The following is an 18,472-nucleotide window of genomic DNA, read 5'->3' as shown; positions in this document are numbered from 1 at the left end:
GACAAAAACAAAGTCATGCATGGGTAGCCAGATCATCTAGACACACTTTCAAACACTAAACAAGCAAAAGTTTTACGACACTATTTGGCAATATCTTACGGAAAAATGACTTGGCAAAAAAATGAAAAAAAATGAGAAAGGGGGCACTCGCGGTAAAATGGTCCTCGTGGTGATGAACGACCTTTTAACCCTGGATAGGTACGGTCCTCGGACACCCCTTTAAGGGTATACTCGGACGCGAACGACCCCGACGCCAAAAAAAATTCTTGAAAAATCAGTTTTTGCAGTAACCTCCTTTTTTCTTTTGCCAAAAAAAAACTTCAATGAATGCTTAAAACAACTGTAAAGATAAATACTACTCATCTGCAGAAAAACTATTTATTATAAATATTTTAAAAAATTAAGTAGAAAAAAAAAGACCTGACATAAAAATTCATAAAAAAAAAGTTTATACATATATACACAAATCCTTTTAGGAATTGATTCTTGAATGTTTAGGACACATCTTGATGTATTTTGGATGAAGTCAGACCCATGGAGGTGAAGATCTGAAATGAGAAAAAAAGGGTAACTTTATTTGGCCAAAAAAAATTGTCCAAATTTCATGAATTTTTTTGGGTACCCAAATGAAATAGGAAGTGGCTAATTTTTTTAGGGAATAAACATATGTTATCCTAAAATAGAAATATGTAAAAAAATCTTCATTATTTTGTAAATTACATTTATATCAGGGGCCATATCTAAAGGTAATTTTTTGAGTACTTGGAAATTTCGTAAAAAAATACATATATTTAATATATAATATGATATTTATGCAGGTAAAAATATACCAAAATATCAAAAATTCTATAGGGAACAAGAATATATATAGATAGGGCAGCTTACGCTTCGGATATGTCCACAAAATGGCCGCCAACCACACTGACTCAGACTCCCTAATCTGCCACTTGAAATGTAGGAAGGGTATGTCAATTTCGGTGTTATTTACTAATCTAATTATTATTGGATATGCATAAAAATTGTATGGTGGGTTGCTGGAAAATTGTCGATTATTTTACGACTATAAAATTAAAATTCTGACCCAAAAAATTTTATTTGAAGGGAAATAAAATCGAAAAAAAAAATTTAAAACAATATTTTAGCTAAAAAAATTTGATGATATTCAATCAAAAAAAAAGTAAACAAAATTTTCCGACAAATAAACATCTAGAGGAATCATTACTCTGTGATAGTTCCTTAGTACGTAGTAATTTTGAAAGAATTGGGAAAAAACGAAAAAATGGCAATCACCGGAAAATCGAACACATACCTATATATACGCCATATCTGGCTAAAAAAAAGATAGGCATGGGTAGCCAGATCATCTAGAAACACTTTCCAACACTATAAAAATATAAGTTTTGCGACACTACTTGCCAATTCCTTACGGTAACATGACTAAGCAAAAAAATGCAAAACAAATAAAAAGGGGCACTCGTGGAAAAATGGCCATTCTAATATACGGCATTTCAGAAAAAAAAAATTTCAGCCACGTGCTAGGCAAACCATCAAGGCATATTTTCCGACAAATAAACATATAAATGAAATATTACTCTGTGATAGTTCCTTAGTACGTAGTAATTTTGAAAGAAATGGGAAAAAACGAAAAAATGGCAATCACAGGAAAATCGAACACATACTTATATATACGCCATATCTGGCTAAAAAAAAAATAGGCATGGGTAGCCATATCATCTAGAAACACTTTCCAACACTATAAAAATATAAGTTTTGCGACACTACTTGCCAATTCCTTACGGTAACATGACTAAGCAAAAAAATGCAAAACAAATAAAAAGGGGCACTCGCGGAAAATGCCCAACATTCTAATATACGGCATCTCAGATAAAAAAAAAAAGACATGCACGTGTTAGCCCAACCATCAAGGCACACTTTCTAACACATAAACATGAAAAAAAAATCAATAATATACGGCAATTCCTTACTACGTAGTAAATTTTTACAAATATTGAAAAAAAAACAGAAATTGGCAACCGCAGTTAAATACCCAATATACCAATAACTACGTCGTATCTGACAAAAACAAAATCACGCATGGGTAGCCAGATCATCTAGACACACTTTCCAACATTAAAAAAGCAAAAGTTTTACGACACTATTTCGCAATATCTTACGGAAAAATGACTTGGCAAAAAAATTTAAAAAAATTAAAAAGGGACACTCGCGGTAAAATGCCCGACATTCTAATATACGACATCTCAGATAAAAAAAAAGACATGCACGTGTTAGCCCAACCATCAAGGCACACTTTCTAACACATAAACATGAAAAAAAAAAATGAATAATATACGGCAATTCCTTACTACATAGTAATTTTTACAAATATTGAAAAAAAACAGAAATTGGTAACCGCAGTTAAATACCCAATATACCAATAACTACGTCGTATCTGACAAAAACAAAGTCATGCATGGGTAGCCAGATCATCTAGACACACTTTCCAACACTAAACAAGCAAAAGTTTTACGACACTATTTGGCAATATCTTACGGAAAAATGACTTGGCAAAAAAATGAAAAAAAATGAAAAAGGGGCACTCGCGGTAAAATGGTCCTCGTGGTGATGAACGACATTTTAACTAAAAAAAAAAACATGCACATGGTAGCCAAACAATCCACCAAGACTTTCCACAACTGATAACCTATACAAGTTGCACCATTCTACGACAATTTCATAATACGTAATAACTTTGATAATTATGCAAACTACCTCAGAAGGGTAAACTCGGACGCGAACGACCCCGACGCGTCTCAGAAATCGGGGAAGGAGTACAGCTACAGCTATGCACATCTGGACACTACTAGAGCGTGTAGGGGAGACACCTCCTGCAGGTCGATCACCCACAAATTCAGTCACAGGGGTGAGTCACGTGAGAAAAACCTGTTTTTTTTTGACGCTCGGGGTCGCAAACGACCCACCGTACCTATCCAGGGTTAACTAAAAAAAAAAACATGCACATGGTAGCCAAACAATCCACCAAGACTTTCCACAACTGATAACCTATACAAGTTGCACCATTCTACGACAATTTCATAATACGTAATAACTTTGATAATTATGCAAACTACCTTAGAAGGGTAAACTCGGACGCGAACGACCCCGACGCGTCTCAGAAATCGGGGAAGGAGTACAGCTACAGCAATGCACATCTGGACACTACTAGAGCGTGTAGGGGAGACACCTCCTGCAGGTCGATCACCCACAAATTCAGTCACGGGGGTGAGTCACGTGAGAAAAACCTGTTTTTTTTACGCTCGGGGTCGCGAACGACCCACCGTACCTATCCAGGGTTAAGTTTGAATTTGAGTTTTAGTTATAGTTATAGTTATAGTTATAGTTATAGTTAAGGTTATAGTTTTAGTTTTAGTTATAGTTATAGTTATAATTAAAGTTTTAGTTTAAGGTTTAGTTTCAGTTTTAGTTATATTTATAGTTTTAGATTCAATTTTAGTTTCACTTTCAGTTTCAGTTTCAGTTATAGTTTTAGTTTCAGTTTTAGTTATAGTTATAGTTTTAGTTATAGTTATAGTTATAATTTTAGTTTTAGTTTTAGTTATAGTTATATTCATAGTTTTAGTTTTAATTTTAGTTTCCCTTTTAGTTTCAGTTTCATTTTAATTTTCAGTTTTAGATTTAGTTTCAGTTTTAGTTATGTTTATAGTTTTAGTTATAGTTATAGGTATAGTTATAGTTATAGTTATAGTTATAATTTTAGTTTTTATTTTAGTTTTAGTATTAGATATAGTTATAGTTATAGTTTCAGTTTTAATTCTAGTTTTAGTTATAATTATAGTTTTAGTTATAATTTTTGTTTTAGTTTTAATTTTAGTTATATTTTTAGTTATTGTTTTAGTTTTAATTTTAGTTTCAGTTTCAGTTTCATTTTCATTTTCATTTTTAGTTTTAGTGTTTATTTATAGATATAGTTATAGTTACAGTTTTAGTTTTATTTTAGTTTAAGCTATAATTATAGTTTTGGTTTTAGTTTTAGTTTCAGTTTCAGTTTTAGTTTTAGTTTTAGTTTCAGTTTCAGTTTTAGTTTTTGTTTTAGATTTAGTTCTAGTTTTAGTTATAGTTATAGTTTTAGTTTTAGTTTTAGTTTTAGTTTCAGTTTCAGGTTCAGTTTCAGTTTTAGTTTCAGTTTCAGTTCCATTTTCAGTTTTAGTTTTTGTTTTAGTTTTAGTTTTAGTTTTAGTTTTAGTTTTACTTTTAGTTTTAGTTTCAATTTCAGGTTCAGTTTGAGTTTTAGTTTCAGTTTCAGTTCCAGTTTCAGTTTTAGTTTTAGTTTCAGTTTCAGTTTTTGTTCCAGTTGTAGTTTTAGTTTTATTTTTAGTTATAGTTATAGTTATAGTTAGAGTTATAGTTTTAGTTTTAGTTTTAGTTTCAGTTTCAGTGTCAGTTTCAGTTTCAGTTTTAGTTTTAGTTTCAGTTTCAGTTTTAGTTTTAGTTTTAGTTTCAGTTATTGTTATAGTTATAGTTATAGTGTTAGGTATAGTTTTAGTTTTAGTTTCAGTTTCAGTTTCAATTTACTTCTAGTTTCAGTTCCAGTTTTAGTTTTAGTTATAGTTATAGTTATAGTTTTAGTTTTGGTTTTAATTTTAGTTTTAGTTATAGTTCTAAATTTGATTTTAGTTTTACTTTTAGTTTCAGTTTCAGTTTCAGTTTCAGTTTTAGTTAAGTTTTAGTTATAGTTTTAGTTTTAATTTTAGTTTTAGTTATAGTTATAGTTATAGTTAGAGTTTTACTTTTTGTTATAGTTATAGTTATAATTATAGTTATAGTTATAGTTTTAGTTTTAGTTTTAGTTTTAGTTTCAGATTTTTTTTTAGTTTTAGTTTTAGTTATAGTTATAGTTATAGTTATAGTTTTAGCTTCAGTTTTGAGTTTAGTTATAGTTATAGTTTTAATTTTAGTTTATTTACAGTTATAGTTATAGTTATAGTTATAGTTACAGTTTTGGTTTCAGTTACAGTTTTAGTTTTAGTTTTAGTTTTAGTTTTAGTTTCACTTTCAGTTTCAGTTTCAGTTTAATTTTCAGTTTTAGTTTTAGATATAGTTATAGTTATAGTTTTAGTTATAGTTATAGTTATATTTTTAGTTTTTGTTACAGTTTTAGTTTTAGTTTCAGTTTTAATTTTAGATATATATATAGATATAGTTATAATTTTAGTTTTAGTTTTAGTTATAGTTATTGTTAGAAATATAGTTATAGTTTCAGTTTTAGTTTTAGTTTTAGGTTTAGTTTTAGTTTCAGTTTCAGTTTAAGTTTCAGTTTCTTTTTTAGTTTTAGTTTCAGTTCTGTTTCAGTTTCTTTTTTAGTTTTAGTTTTAGTCTTAGTTTTAGTTTCAGTTTTAGTTATAGTTATAGTTATAGATGTATGTATAGTTTTAGTTTTAGTTATAGTGTTAGTTATAGTTATTGTTAAAGTTTTAGTTTTAGTTTTAGTTTAATTTTAGTTATAGTTATAGTTATAGTTTTAGTTTCAGTTTCAGTATCAGTTTCAATTTAAATTTTAGTTTAAGTTTTAGTTTTAGTTTCAGTTCCAGTTCCAGTTTAGTTTTAGTTTCAGTTTTAGCTTTAGTTATAGTTACAGCTTTAGTTTTAGTTTTAGTTATAGTTATAGTTATAGTTATAGTTATAGTTATAGTTATTTTTATAGTTATAGTTATAGTTTTAATTTTAGTTTCAGTTTCAGTTTCAGCTTTAGTTTTAGTTTCAGTATCTGTTTCAGTTTCAGGTTCAGTTTCAGTTTTAGTTTTAATTTTAATTATAGTTATAGTTATAGTTATGGTTATATTTATAGTTATAGTTATAGTTTTAGTTATTGTTTTAGTTTTTGTTTCAGTTTCAGTTTTAGATTTAGTTTCAGTTTCAGTTTTAGTTTTAATTTTAGTTCTACTTTTAGTTTTAGTTATAGTTATAGTTACAGTTTTAGTTTTGGTTGTAATTTCAGTTTTAGTTATAGTTCTAATTTTAGTTTTAGTTTTAGTTTTATTTTCAGTTTCAGTTTTAGTTTCAGTTTCAGTTTTAGTTATAGTTTTAGTTTTAATTTGAGTTTCAGTTATAGTTATAGTTATAGTTATAGTTTTAGTTTTTGTTATAGTTATAGTTATAGTTATAGTTATAGTTATAGTCATAGTTATAGTTATAGTTTTAGTTTTAGTTTCAGTTTCAGATTCAGATATAGTTTTAGTTTTAGTCATAGTTATAGTTATAGTTTTAGTTTTAGTTTCAGTTTTAGTTTCAGTTATAGTTATAGTTTTAATTTTAGTTTAATTATAGTTATAGTTATAGTTATAGTTTTAGTTTTAGTTTTAGTTTTATTTATATTTATAGTTTTAGTTTTAATTTTAGTTTCACTTTCAGTTTCAGTTTCAGTTTAATTTTCAGTTTTAGTTTTAGTTATAGTTATAGTAATAGTTATAGTTTTAGTTATAGTTATAGTTATAGTTATAGTTATAGTTTCAGTTTCTATTTTAGTTTTAGTTGTAGTTATAGTATTAGTTTTAGTTATAGTTTTAGTTATAGTTTTAGTTTTAATTTTAGTTATAGTTATAGTTTTATTTTTAGTTTTAGTTTTAGTTATATTCATAGTTTTACTTTTATTTTAGTCTCAGTCCAATTTCAGTTTCAGTTCCATTTTCAGTTTTAGTTTTAGTTTTAGTGATCAGTTATAGCTATAGTTTTAGTTATAGTTATAGTTATAGTAATAGCTTTAGTTATAGTTATAGTTATAGTTATAGTTTAACTTTTTATTCTAGTTTTACTTGCATTTATAGTATTAGTTTTAGTTTTAGTTTTAGTTATAGTTATAGTTATAGTTTTAGTTATAATTTTAGTTTTAGTTTTAGTTTTAGTTATATTTTTAGTTTTACTTTTATTTTAGTCTCAGTCCAGTTTCAGTTTCAGTTCCATTTTCAGTTTTAGTTTTAGTGTTTAGTTATAGTTCTAGTTATAGTTATAGTTTTAGTTTTAGTTTCAGTTTCAGTTTCAGTTTTAGTTTTAGTTTCAGTTTCAGTTTTAGTTTTATTATTAGTATTAGTTCTAGTTATAGTTTAAGTTATTGTTATAGTTATAGTTTTAGTTTTAGTTTCAGTTCCAGTTTCAGTTTAGTTCTTGTTTTAGTTTTAGTTTTAGTTTCAGTTTCAGTTTTAGTTTTAGTTTTAGTTTTAGATATACTGTATATATAGTTATATTTATAGTTTTAGTTTTAGTTTTAGTTTTAGTTATGGTTATAAATATAGATATAGTTTTTGTTTTATTTTCAGTTTCAGTTTCAGTTTTAGTTTTAGTTTTAGTTTTAGTTTCAGTTATAGTTATAGTTATAGATGTATGTATAGTTTTAGTTTTAGTTATATTGTTAATTATAATTATAGTTATAGTTATAGTTTTAGTTTCAGTTTAATTTTAGTTTTAGTTATAGTTATAGTTTTTGTTTTTAGTTTTAGTTTCAGTTTCAGTTTCATATTTAGTTTCAGTTTAAGTTTTATTTTTAGTTTTAGTTTTAGTTTCAGTTCCAGTTTCGGTATAGTTTTAGTTTTAGTTTTAGTTATAGTTATAGTTATGGTTTTAGTTTTAGTTTTAGTTATAGTTATAGTTATAGTTATTTTTATAGTTATAGTTATAGTTTTTATTTTAGTTTCAGTTTCAGTTTCATTTTTAGTTTTAGTTTCAGTTTCAGTTTCAGGTTCAGTTTCAGTTTTAGTTTTAATTTTAGTTATAGTTTTAGTTATAGTTATAGTTATAGATTTAGTTTTAGTTTTATTGCTAGTTATAGATATAGTTATATTTATAGTTATAGTTTTAGTTTTAGTTTTAGTTTTAGCTTTAATTTCAGTTTTAGTTTTAGTTATAGTTATAGTTTTAGTTTTTGTTTTAGCTATAGTTTTAGTTATAGATATAGCTATAGTTATAGTTTTAGTTATAGTTTTAGTTAAAGTTTTAGTGTCAGATTTAGTTATATTTTTAGTGTTAGTTTTAGTTTTAGTTTCACTTTCAGTTTCAGTTTCAGTTTAATTTTCAGTTTTAGTTTTAGTTTCAGTTTTAGTTGAGTTTTAGTTTCAGTTTTAGCTTTAGTTATAGTTACAGTTTTAGTTTTAGTTTTAGTTATGGTTATAGTTATAGTTATAGTTATTTTTATAGATATAGTTATAGTTTTAATTTTAGTTTCAGTTTCAGTTTCAGCTTTATTTTTAGTTTCAGTATCCGTTTCAGTTTCAGGTTCAGTTTCAGTTTTAGTTTTAATTTTAGTTATAGTTATAGTTATAGTTATAGTTATGGTTATAGTTATAGTTATAGTTATAGTTTTAGTTATAGTTTTAGTTTTTTGTTTCAGTTTCAGTTTTAGATTTAGTTTCAGTTTCTGTTTTAGTTTTAATTTTAGTTCTAGTTTTAGTTTTAGGTATAGTTATAGTTACAGTTTTAGTTTTGGTTTTAATTTCAGTTTAAGTTATAGTTCTAATTTTAGTTTTAGTTTCAGTTTTAGTTTCAGCTTTAGTTTTAGTTATAGTTTTAGTTTTAATTTGAGTTTTAGTTATAGTTATAGTTATAGTTATAGTTTTAGTTTTTGTTATAGTTATAGTTATAGTTATAGTTATAGTCATAGTTATAGTTATATTTTCAGTTTTAGTTTCAGTTTCAGATTCAGATTTATTTTCTGTTTTAGTTTTAGTTTTAGTTTTAGTTTCAGTTTCAGTTTCAGTTTTAGTTTTAGTTTTAGTTTTAGATATACTGTATATATAGTTATATTTATAGTTTTAGTTTTAGTTTTAGTTTCAGTTATGGTTATAAATATAGTTATAGTTTTAGTTTTAGTTTTAGTTTTAGTTTCAGTTTTAGTTTCATTTTTAGTTTTAGTTTTAGTTTTAGTTTTAGTTATGGTTATAAATATAGTTATAGTTTTAGTTTTAGTTTTAGTTTTAGTTTCAATTTCAGTTTCAGTTTTAGTTTTAGTTTTAGTTTTAGTTTCAGTTATAGTTATAGTTATAGATGTATGTATAGTTTTAGTTTTAGTTATAGTGTTAATTATAATTATAGTTATAGTTATAGTTTTAGTTTTAGTTTAATTTTAGTTTTAGTTATAGTTATAGTTTTAGTTATAGTTTTAGTTTTAGTTTTAGTTTCAGTTTCAGTTTCATATTTAGTTTCAGTTTAAGTTTTATTTTTAGTTTTAGTTTTAGTTTCAGTTCCAGTTTCAGTATAGTTTTAGTTTTAGTTTTAGTTTTTGTTATAGTTATAGTTATAGTTATTTTTATAGTTAGAGTTATAGTTTTAATTTTAAGTTTCAATATCAGTTTCATTTTTAGTTTTAGTTTCAGTTTCAGTTTCAAGTTCAGTTTGAATTTTATTTTTAATTTTAGTTATAGTTTTAGTTATAGTTATAGTTATAGATTTAGTTTTAGTTTTATTGCTAGTTATAGTTATAGTCATAGTTTTAGTTTTAGTTTTAGTTTTAGCTTTAATTTCTGTTTTAGTTTTAGTTATAGTTATAGTTTTAGTGTTAGTTTTAGCTATAGTTTTAGTTATAGAGCTATAGTTAGAGTTATAGTTATAGTTTTAGTTAAAGTTTTAGTTTCAGTTTTAGTTATATTTTTAGTTTTAGTTTTAATTTTAGTTTCACTTTCAGTTTCGGTTTCAGTTTAATTTTCAGTTTTAGTTTTAGTTTCAGTTATAGTTATAGTTATAATTATAGTTATAGTTTTAGTTTAATTTTAGTTTTAGTTATAGTTATAGTTATAGTTAGAGTTATAGTTATAGTTTTAGTTCTAGTTTCAATTTCAGTTTTAGGTTCAGGTTTAGTCTTATTTTCAGTTTCAGTTCCGGTTCCAGTTTTAGTTTTAATTTTATTTTAGTTATAGTTATAGATTTAGTTATAATTTTAGTTTTAGTTTTAGTTATATTTATAGTTTAAGTTTAAAATTTTAGTTTCAGTTTCAGTTTCATTTTCAGTTTTAGTTTTAGTTTTACTGTTTAGTTATAGTTATAGTTTTAGTTATAGTTATAGTAATAGTTTTAGTTATAGTGTTAGTTTTAGTTTTAGTTTCAGTTTCAGTTTCAGTTTCAGTTCCAGTTTCAGTTTTAGTTTCAATTTAAGTTTTAGTTTTAGTTATAGTTCCATTTTCAGTTTAATTTTAGTTATAGTTATAGTTATAGTTATAGTTATAGTTTTAGTTATAGTTTTAGTTTTAGTTACAGTTATAGTTATAGTTTTAATTTTAGTTCCAGTTTCAGTTTCGGTTTTATTTTCAGTTTCAGTTTCAGTTTCCGGTTCAGTTTCAGTTTCAATTTTAGTGTTAGTTTAAGTTTTAGTTTTAGTTTTAGTTTTAGTTATAGTTATAGTTATAGTTTTAGTTTTGGTTTAAATTTTAGTTTCAGTTTTATTTTTAGGTTCTGTTTCAGTTTCAGTTTTAGTTTCAGTTTTAGTTTTAGTTATAGTTTTAATTTTAATTTTAGTTTTAGTTTTAGTTATAGGTATAGTTATAGTTATAGTTATAGTAATAGTTATAGTTATATTTATAGTTATAGTTTTAGTTTCAGTGTCAGTTTCAGATTTAGTTTCAGCTTTGATTTTAGTTATAGTTATAGTTATCATTATAGTTATAGTTTTAGTTTTAATTTCAGTTTTAGTTTTGGTTATATTTATAGTTTTAATTTTAGTTATAGTTATAGTTATAGTTTTAGTTTTAGTTTTATTTATATTTATTGTTTTAATTTCAATTATAGTTCCACTTTCAGTTTCAGTTTCAGTTTAATTTTCAGTTTTAGTTTTAGTTATAGTTATAGTTTCAGTTTTTTATTAGTTTTAGTAGTAGTTATAGTATTAGTTTTAGTTATAGTTTTAGTTTTAGTTTCAGTTTTAGTTATAGTTATAGTTATAGTTTTAGTTATAGTTGTAGTTTTAGTTATAATTTTAGTTTTAGTTTTAGTTTTAGTTATATTTATAGTTTTAGTTTCAATTTTAGTCTCAGTTTCAGTTTCAGTTTCATCTTCATTTTCAATTTTAGTTTTAGTTTTAGTATTTAGTTATAGTTATAGTTTTAGTTATAGTTATAGTTATAGTTTCAGTTTTTATTTTTAGTTTTTGTTGTATTTATAATATTAGTTTTAGTTTAAGTTTTAGTTTTAGTTTCAGTTATAGTTATAGATATAGTTTTAGTTATAATTTTAGTTTTAGTTTTAGTTTTAGTTACATTTATAGTTTTACTTTTAATTTAGCTCTCAGTCCAGTTTAAGTTTCAGTTTCATTTTCAGTTTTAGTTTTAGTTTTAGTGTTTAGTTATTTTTATAGTTTTAGTTATAGTTTTAGTTTTACTTTTAGATTCAGTTTCAGTTTTAGTTTTAGTTTCAGTTATAGTTATAGTTTTAGTTCCAGTTTCAGTTTTAGTTTTAGTTTCAGTTTCAGTTTCAGTTTTAGTTTTAGTTTTAGATATATATATAATTATAGTTATAGCTTTAGTTTTAGTTTTAGTTTTAGTTATAGTTAGGGTTATAAATATAGTTTTAGTTTTAGTTTTAGCTTTAGTTTTAGTTTCAGTATCAGTTTCAGTTTCTGTTTTAGTTTTAGTTTTAGTTTCAGTTATAGTTATAGTTATAGATGTATGTATAGTTTTAGTTTTAGTTACAGTGTTATTTATAGTTATAGTTATAGTTATAGTTTTAGTTTTAGTTTAACTTTAGTTTAAGTTATAGTTATAGTTATAGTAATATTATTAGTTTTAGTTTCAGTTTCAGTTTCAGTTTCAGTTTAGTTTTAGTTCTAGTTTTAGTTTTAGTTACAGTTATAGTTATAGTTATAGTTTTAGTTTTAGTTATAGTTTTAGTTATAGTTATTTTTATAGTTATAGTTATAGTTTTAATTTTGGTTTCAGTTTCTGTTTCAGTTTTAGCTTTAGTTTCAGTTTCAGTTTCAGTTTCAGGTTCAGTTTCAGTTTTAGTTTTAATTTTAGTTATAGTTATAGTTATAGTTTTAGTTTTAGTTTCAGTTTAGGTTTTAATTTTTAGTTTTAGTTATAGTTCTAATTTTTAGTTTTAGTTTTTGTTTCAGTTTCAGTTTCAGTTTCAGTTTAAGTTTCATTTTTAGTTTTAGTCATAGTTTTAGTTAGAATTTTAGTTTTAGTTATAGTTATAGTTATGGTTATAGTTATAGTTATAATGTTTGTTATAGTTATATAGTTATAGTTATAGTTTTAGTTTTAGTTTTAGTTTTAGTTATAGTTATAGATATAGTTATAGTTTTAGTTTTAGTTTCAGTATTAGTTTTAGTTATAGTTATAGTTTTAATTTTAGTTTTAGTTATAGTTATAGTTATAGTTATAGTTATAGTTATAGTTTTAGTTTCAGTTTTAGTTTTAGTTTTAGTTTTAGTTGTAGTTTTATTTATTTTTATAGTTTTAGTTTCAATTTTACTTTCACTTTCAGTTTCAGTTTCAGTTTAATTTCCAGTTTAGTTTTAGTTATAGTTATAGTTATAGTTATAGTTTTAGTTATAGTTATATTTATAGTTATAGTTTCAGTTTTTATTTTAGTTTTAGTTGTAGTTATAGTATTAGTTTTAGTTTTACTTTTAGTTTTACTTTTAGTTTTAGTTATATTTATAGTTTTAGTTCTAATTTTAGTCTCAGTTTCAGTTTCAGTTTCAGTTTCATTTTCAGTTTAAATTTTAGTTTTAGTGTTAGTTATAGTTATAGTTTTAGTTTTAGTTATAGTTATAGTTATAGTTATAGTTTCAGTTCTTATTTTAGTTTTAGTTGCAGTTTAAGTTTTAGTTTTAGTTTCAGTTTCAGTTTCAGTTTTAGTTTTAGTTTTAGTTCTAGTTTTAGTTATAGTTATGGTTATAAATATAGTTTTTTGTTTTAGTTTTAGCTTTAATTTTAGTTTTAGTTTCTGTTTCAGTTTCAGTTTCTGTGTTAGTTTTAGTTTTAGTTTTATTTTTAGTTTCAGTTTCAGTTGTAGTTATAGTTATAGATGTATGTATAGTTTTAGTTTTAGTTATAGTGTTAGTTATAGTTATAGTTATAGTTATAGTTTCAGTTTTAGTTATAGTTTTAGTTTTAGTTTCAGTTTTAGTTTTAGTTATAGTTATAGTTTAGGTTTTAGTTTTAGTTTTAGTGTCAGTTTCAGTTTCAGTTTTAGTTTTAGTTATAGTTTTAGTTCTAGTTATAGTTATAGTTATAGATTTAGTTTTAGTTTCAGTTTCAGTTTTAGTTTTAGTTTTAGTTTCAGTTTTAGTTTTAGATATAGTTATAGTTATAGTTTTAGTTTAAGTTTTAGTTATAGTTATAGTTTCGGTTTTTATTTTAGTTTTAGTTGTAGTTATAGTATTAGTTTTAGTTATAGTATTAGTTTTTGTTTTAGTTATAGTTATAGTTATAGTTTTAGTTATAGTTATAGTTTTAGTTATAATTTTAGTTTTAGTTTTAGTTTTAGTTTTAGTTATATTTATAGTTCTAGTTTTAATTTTAGTCTCAGTTCCAGTTTCAGTTTCAGCTTCATTTTCAGTTTTAGTTTTAGTGTTTAGTTTTAGTTTTAGTTTTAGTTATAGTTATAGTTATAGTTTTAGTTATAATTTTAGTTTTAGTTTTAGTTTTAGTTTACGTTATATTTATAGTTTTACTTTTAATTTTGGTCTCATTCCAGTTTCAGTTTCAGTTTCATTTTCAGTTTTAGTTTTAGTTTTAGTGTTTAGTTATTGTTATAATTTTAGTTATAGTTATGGTTATAGTTTTAGTTTTAGTTTTATTTTTAGTTATAATTTTAGTTTTAGTTTTAGTTTTACTTTTAGATTCAGTTTCAGTTTTAGTTTTAGTTTTAGTTTTAGTTTTAGTTTTAGTTATAGTTTCAGTTTCAGTTTTAGTTTTAGATTCAGTTTCAGTTTCAGTTTTAGTTTTAGTTTTAGATATATATAATTATAGTTATAGTTTTAGTATTAGTTTTTGTTTTAGTTTTAGTTTTAGTTATAGTTATGGTTATAAATATAGTTTTAGTTTCAGTTTTAGTTTTAGTTTTAGCTTTAGTTTTAGTTCCAGTTTTAGTTTCAGTTTCAGCTTCTGTTTCAGTTTTAGTTTTAGTTTCAGTTATAGTTATAGTTATAGATGTATGTATAGTTTTAGTTTTAGTTACAGTGTTAGTTATAGTTATAGTTATAGTTATAGTTATAGTTTTAGTTTTAGTTTAATTTTAGCTTTAGTTATAGTTATAGTTATAGTGATATTATTAGTTTTAGTTTTAGTTTCAGTTTGAGTTTCAGTTCCTGTTTCAGGTTTAGTTTCAGTTTAAGTTTTAATTTTAGTTTTAGTTTTAGTTTCAGTTCCCGTTCCTGTTTCAGTTTAGTTTTAGTTCTAGATTTAGTTTTAGTTATAGTTAAGGTTATAGTTTTAGTTTTAGTTACAGTTTTAGTTATAGTTATTTTTATAGTTATAGTCATAGTTTTAATTTTAGTTTCAGTTTCTGTTTCAGTTTTAGCTTTGGTTTCAGTTTCAGGTTCAGTTTCAGTTTTAGTTGTAATTTTAGTTATTGTTATAGTTTTAGTTATAGTTATAGTTATAGTTATAGTTATTTAGTTTTTGTTTCAGTTTCAGTTTTAGTTTTAGTTTTAGTTCTAGTTCTAGTTTTAGTTTTAGTCATAGTTATAGTTTCAGTTTAGGTTTTAATTTTAGTTTTAGTTATAGTTCTAATTTTAGTTTTAGTTTTAGTTTCAGTTTCAGTTTCAGTTTTAGTTTCAGTTTTAGTTTTAGTCATAGTTTAAGTTTGAATTTTAGTTTTAGTTATAGTTATAGTTATAGTTATAGTTATAGTTATAGTTTTAGTTTTTGTTATAGTTATATAGTTATAGTTATAGTTTTAGTTTTAGTTTTAGTTTTAGTTATAGTTATAGATATAGTTGTAGTTTAGGTTTTAGTTTCAGTTTTAGTTTTAATTATGGTTATAGTTTTAATTTTAGTTTTAGTTATAGTTATAGTTATAGTTATAGTTATAGTTTTAGTTTTAGTTACAGTTTTAGTTATAGTTATTTTTATAGTTATAGTTATAGTTTTAATTTTAGTTTCAGTTTCTGTTTCAGTTTTAGCTTTGGTTTCAGTTTCAGGTTCAGTTTCAGTTTTAGTTGTAATTTTAGTTATTGTTATAGTTTTAGTTATAGTTATAGTTATAGTTATAGTTATTTAGTTTTAGTTTCAGTTCCAGTTTCAGTTTTAGTTTTAGTTTTAGTTCTAGTTCTAGTTTTAGTTTTAGTTATAGTTATAGTTTCAGTTTAGGTTTTAATTTTAGTTTTAGTTATAGTTCTAATTTTAGTTTTTGTTTTAGTTTCAGTTTCAGTTTCAGTTTTTGTTTCAGTTTTAGTTTTAGTCATAATTTAAGTTTGAGTTTTAGTTTCAGTTATAGTTATAGTTATAGTTATAGTTTTAGTTTTTGTTATAGTTATATAGTTATAGTTATAGTTTTAGTTTTATTTTTATTTTCAGTTATAGTTATAGATATAGTTGTAGTTTAAGTTTTAGTTTCAGTTTTAGTTTTAATTATGGTTATAGTTTTAATTTTAGTTTTAGTTATAGTTATAGTTATAGTTATAGTTCTAGTTTTAGTTTTAGTTTTAATTATAGTTTTAGTTTTAGTTTTAGTTTTAATTTTAGTTTTATTTATTTTTATAGTTTTAGTTTTAATTTTACTTTCACTTTCAGTTTCAGTTTCAGTATAATTTCCAGTTTTAGTTTTATAGTTATAGTTATAGTTTTAGTTATAGTTATAGTTATAGTTATAGTTATAGTTTCAGTTTTTATTTTAGTTTTAGTTGTAGTTATAGTATTAGTTTTAGTTTTAGTTTTAGTTTGAATTTTAGTTATATTTATAGTTTTAGTTTTAATTTTAGTCTCAGTTCCAGTCTCAGTTTAAGTTTCAGTTTCAGTTCCATTTTCAGTTTAAGTTTTAGTTTTAGTGTTTAGTTATAGTTATAGTTTTAGTTATAGTTATAGTTATTGTTATAGTTTCAGTTTTTATTTTAGTTTTAGTTGCAGTTTAAGTTTTATTTTTTGTTTCAATTTCAGTTTTAGTTTTAGTTTTAGTTTTAGTTATGGTTATAAATATAGTTTCAGTTTTAGCTTTATGTTTAGTTTTAGTTTCAGTTTCAGTTTCAGTTTCTGTGTTAGTTTTAGTTTTAGTTTTTTTTTTCAGTTTCTGTTTCAGTTATAGATGTAAGTATCGTTTTAGTTTTATAGTTATAGTTTTAGTTTTAGTTTCAGTTTCCGTTCCAGTTTCAGTTTTAGTTTTAGTTATAGCTTTGGTTTTAGTTTAATTTTAGTTTTAGTATTAGTTATAGTTATAGTTGTAGTTATAGTTTTAGTATTAGTTTTATTTTTAGCTATAATTTTAGTTTTAGTTTTAGTTTTAGTTTTAGTTATATTTATAGAATTAGTTTTAGTTTTAGTTTCAGTTTCAGTTTCATTTGCAGTTTTAGTTTTTGTTGTAGTGTTTAGTTATAGTTATAGTTTTAGTTTTAGTTTCAGTTTTAGTTTTAGTTATAGTTATAGTTTTAGTTTTAGTTTTAGTTTTAGTGTCAGGTTCAGTTTCAGTGTTTTAGTTTTAGTTATAGTTTCAGTTCTAGTTATAATAATAGTTATAGTCATAGTTTTAGCTTTAGTTTTAGTTTCAGTTTTAGTTTTAGTTTTAGTTATAGTTATAGTTATAGTTATAGTTATAGTTTTAGTTTCAGTTTCAGTTTCAGTTTTAGTTTTAGTTTTAGTTTTAGTTATAGTTATAGTTTTAGTTTTAGTTTCAGTTTTATTTTAAGTTATAGTTATAGTTTTAGTTTTAGTTATAGTTATAGTTATAGTTTAAATTTTTATTTTAGTTTTAGTTGTATTTATAGTATTAGTTTTAGTTTCAATTTTAGTGGTAGTTATAGTTATAGTTTTAGTTATAATTTTAGTTTTAGTTTTAGTTTTAGTTATATTTATAGTTTTACTTTCAATTTTATTCTCAGTTTTAGTTTTAGTTTCAGTTCCATTTTCAGTTTTAGTTTTAGTTTTAGTGTTTATTTATAGTTATAGTTATAGTTTTAGTTTTATTGTTAGTTTTAGATTCAGTTTCAGTTTTAGTTTTAGTTTTAAGTTTTAGTTTTAGTTTTAGTTTTTGTTATAGTTATAGTTATAGTTATAGTTATAGTTATATTTATAGTTTTAGTTTTAGTTTTAGTTTCAGTTTCAGTTTCTGTTTTAGTTTCAGTTTAAGTTTTGGTTTTAGTTTTAGTTTTAGTTTTAGTTCCAGTTTCAGTTTCGTTTTAGTTTTAGTTTCAGTTTCAGTGTCAGTTTTAGTTTTAGTTTTAGTTTTAGATATACTGTATATATAGTTATAGTTATAGTTATAGTTTTAGTTTTAGTTTTAGTTTCAGTTATGGATATAAATATAGTTATAGGTTTAGTTTTAGTTTCAGTTTTAGTTTCTGTTTCAGTTTCAGTTTCTGTTTTAATTTTAGTTTTAGTTTTAGTTTCAGTTATAGTTATAGTTTTGGATGTATGTATAGTTTTAGTTTTAGTTTTAGTGTTAGTTATAATTATAGTTATAGTTTTAGTTTTAGTTTTAGTTTTAGTTTAATTTTAGTTTTAGTAATAGTTATAGTTATAGTTATATTTTTAGTTTTAATTTCAGTTTCAGTTTCAGTTTCAGTTTTAGTTTCAGTTTAAGTTTTAGTTTTAGTTTTAGTTTTAGTTTCAGTTCCAGTTTCAGTTTAGTTTTAGTTTTAGTTTTAGTTATAGTTATAGTTATAGTTTTTGTTTTAGTTTTAGTTTTAGTTTTAGTTATAGTTATAGTTATTTTTATAGTTATAGTTATAGTTTTAATTTTAGTTTCAGTTTCAGTTTAATATTTAGTTTTAGGTTCAGTTTCAGTTTCAGGTTCAGTTTCAGTTTTAGTTTTAATTTTAGTTATAGTTTTAGTAATAGTTATAGTTATAGTTTTAGTTTTATTTCTAGTTATAGTTATAGTTATAGTTTTAGTTTCAGTTTTAGTTTCAGCTTTAATTTCAGTTTTAGTTTTAGTTATAGTTATAGTTTTAGTTTAGTTTTAGCTCTAGTTTTAGTTATAGTCATAGTTATAGTTTTAGTTATAGTTTTAGTTTTAGTTTTAGTTATATTTATAGTTTTAGTTTAATTTTAGTTTCACTTTCAGTTTCAGTTTCAGTTTAATATTCATTTTCAGTTTCAGTTTCAGTTATAGTTATAGTTATAGTTATAGTTATAGTTATAGTTTTAGTTTAATTTTAGTTTTAGTTATAGTTATAGTTATAGTTTTAGTTTTAGTTTTAGTTTCAGTTTCAGTTTCAGTTTTATGTTCAGGTTTAGTTTTAGTTTCAGTTTCAGTTCCAGTTCCAGTTTTATTTTTAGTTTTAGTTTTAGTTATAGTTATAGATTTAGGTATAATTTTA

This window comes from Palaemon carinicauda, chromosome 43 (assembly GCF_036898095.1).
Source record: "Palaemon carinicauda isolate YSFRI2023 chromosome 43, ASM3689809v2, whole genome shotgun sequence".
Classification (NCBI taxonomy): Eukaryota; Metazoa; Arthropoda; class Malacostraca; order Decapoda; family Palaemonidae; genus Palaemon; species Palaemon carinicauda.
Note: the sequence above shows the minus strand (reverse complement) of the source record.